Raw genomic sequence first — 3,296 nt, forward strand, 5'->3', positions numbered from 1 at the left:
GCTGCGTCAACTAGAGCTGAGCAGCCGGCCGCCCGGGAGTGTGTCCCGGGGGCCCGCGCGAACACGCAAGCGTCCGCTCAATTATTCTGCAAACAGGAGGAGGCTGAGCTCCCCTGCACCATACACCTCGAAACCCTCTCAGGTCCCGGCGGCGCGCAGCGCCGTCCTAAGTACTTGGTCGGGTTCGAGAGAGGCGCAATCGCCCGGAGTTTGGCGAGTAGACGCTTTAGGTGCGACCACCCGTGCTCCCAACTGAGCTTGCCGCTGCCGACAGAGGCCCGGGAGCGTGCTGTCGTGGCATTGCCGGCGGGAGACAACACGCGCCACCTACGGTGACCGGCAGCTCCAACGCCAGCGCCACAGAAGGACAAAAGCCCCACTTGGGTGCCGAAGCGAACTCTCCCAGCACAGCGCACGCGCCAACACGTCCGCACAGCTGCGATACAAACCACCTGCGAGAACCGCAGAGGCGACCGAGCAGCAGACGGCGTCGCGGCGCCGAGCGCCGGGCGGCGGCGCATCCTCAGCGCACACAGTCCTCAATCGGACCAGCACACTGCAGATGTCCACCGCGCTTCGCACCGGGCCCGCGAGGACCTACTTTGGCCGCACGGCGCCGCGTGCAGGGTGCGCCGGCGCGCAGCTGCGCCGCCTGCCGCCTCCGTCGGCCGGCGCGCCTGCCACTGGCCGCCCCCACCAGCCGGCTGTAGCGCGTGCGCCCACGCACCGCACGGCCAACACGCCGGGAGGCCCCCCCTCACCGGCCGGGGACGGTCCCACCCAGCCACCGCCGCGTATCGCTTCACACCCACATGCCATTCACGTTCGTGGGCATGGTGGGTATCGCTGCAACAACCGGTTGGTAGCTCAACCGATCGTCGCCATCACTGATTCACCCCTAGCGAGAACAACCGCACCACAACGGTTTACCAGTTGTTCATTTGCGTAACGTCACCAGCAAACGTAGGCGTCCATCGCCATTTGCAAATTCAACGATTGTTGCATGCCTGTGTCAGGTGTCACGACACACTGTCTGCCCACATACACGCAACAACATGTCCACGCTTAGCGAACACGTGGAAGGTGGCCCCCGTACGTATGCGATGTCCATTGCGCGAACGACTGTCAACCGGCCTCTGTCGCATGTCGCAGATGTGGAACGCAGTGCACCGTGCTATCACGGTGTGTGAGAAGAGACGACTACGTCTGACAACACGCGCCACTACATCAACAGACGGCTCATGCTGATCGCCATCCAGGGCATACCACACTGCAATCCAGCTCTTATAGGGAGACGACACGTAGCTGAGTGCACAACATTTGGACCGCATGGTTCGCCGTTGTTGGCGCAGTCGTTGTACGGTCACATGTACCACGATGTATCATTCAGTACATGAGGACCAATGTGCAGTACAGTGTGTGATTTGGACGTACAACATCAGCGGACAGTTGACACAGGCCGTACCACAGCGTAGGCTAAGTGCTTCGCCATGCGAATGCCAATGAACAACTGCAAATGCCAATGAACAACTGCAAAGGGCATTGAGCATGTACGTCCTGCTGCCATCCACATTACAGTGTATAGCTGCAAGGTGTTTAACATGAAGCGATACACTGGGGACCGGGCAGTGCGAGTAGCAAACTATATTGCGGGGGTTGCAGTTAGGCAACACTACACTAATTTAACGCGTCGTATGACAATTACAGAGCAGGTTAAGGCCCAACGTGTGTTGGGTTAAGGCCCAACGTGTGTTGGGTTAAGGCCCAACGTGTGTTGGGTTAAGGCCCAACGTGTGTTGGGTTACGGCCCAACGTGTGTTGGGTTAAGGCCCAACGTGTGTTGGGTTAAGGCCCAACGTGTGTTGGGTTACGTTAAGGGGCAATGTGGGTTACGTTAAGGGGCAATGTGGGTTACGTTAAGGGGCAATGTGGGTTACGTTACGGCGCAATATAGGTTACGTTACGGCGCAATATAGGTTACGTTAAGGGGCAATGTGGGTTACGTTACGGCGCAATATAGGTTACGTTACGGCGCAATATAGGTTACGTTAAGGCGCAATATCGGTTACGTTAAGGCGCAATACAGGTTACGTTAAGGCGCAATACAGGTTACGTTAAGGCGCAATACAGGTTACGTTAAGGCGCAATACAGGTTACGTTAAGGCGCAATACAGGTTACGTTAAGGCGCAATACAGGTTACGTTAAGGCGCAATACAGGTTACGTTAAGGCGCAATGCAGGTTACGTTAAGGCGCAATGCAGGTTACGTTAAGGCGCAATACAGGTTACGTTAAGGCGCAATGCAGGTTACGTTAAGGCGCAATGCAGGTTACGTTAAGGCGCAATGCAGGTTACGTTAAGGCGCAATACAGGTTACGTTAAGGCGCAATACAGGTTACGTTAAGGCGCAATACAGGTTACGTTAAGGCGCAATACAGGTTACGTTAAGGCGCAATACAGGTTACGTTAAGGCGCAATACAGGTTACGTTAAGGCGCAATACAGGTTACGTTAAGGCGCAATACAGGTTACGTTAAGGCGCAATACAGGTTACGTTAAGGCGCAATACAGGTTACGTTAAGGCGCAATACAGGTTACGTTAAGGCGCAATACAGGTTACGTTAAGGCGCAATACAGGTTACGTTAAGGCGCAATACAGGTTACGTTAAGGCGCAATACAGGTTACGTTAAGGCGCAATACAGGTTACGTTAAGGCGCAATACAGGTTACGTTAAGGCGCAATACAGGTTACGTTAAGGCGCAATACAGGTTACGTTAAGGCGCAATACAGGTTACGTTAAGGCGCAATACAGGTTACGTTAAGGCGCAATACAGGTTACGTTAAGGCGCAATACAGGTTACGTTAAGGCGCAATACAGGTTACGTTAAGGCGCAATACAGGTTACGTTAAGGCGCAATACAGGTTAGGTTAAGGCGCAATACAGGTTAGGTTAAGGTACGACATAGGTTAGGTTAAGGTACGACATAGGTTAGGTTAAGGTACGACATAGGTTAGGTTAAGGTACGACATAGGTTAGGTTAAGGTACGACATAGGTTAGGTTAAGGTACGACATAGGTTAGGTTAAGGTACGACATAGGTTAGGTTAAGGTACGACATAGGTTAGGTTAAGGTACGACATAGGTTAGGTTAAGGTACGACATAGGTTAGGTTAAGGTACGACATAGGTTAGGTTAAGGTACGACATAGGTTAGGTTAAGGTACGACATAGGTTAGGTTAAGGTACGACATAGGTTAGGTTAAGGTACGACATAGGTTAGGTTAAGGTACGACATAG

Source organism: Schistocerca americana, unplaced genomic scaffold, assembly GCF_021461395.2.
Source record: "Schistocerca americana isolate TAMUIC-IGC-003095 unplaced genomic scaffold, iqSchAmer2.1 HiC_scaffold_593, whole genome shotgun sequence".
Classification (NCBI taxonomy): Eukaryota; Metazoa; Arthropoda; class Insecta; order Orthoptera; family Acrididae; genus Schistocerca; species Schistocerca americana.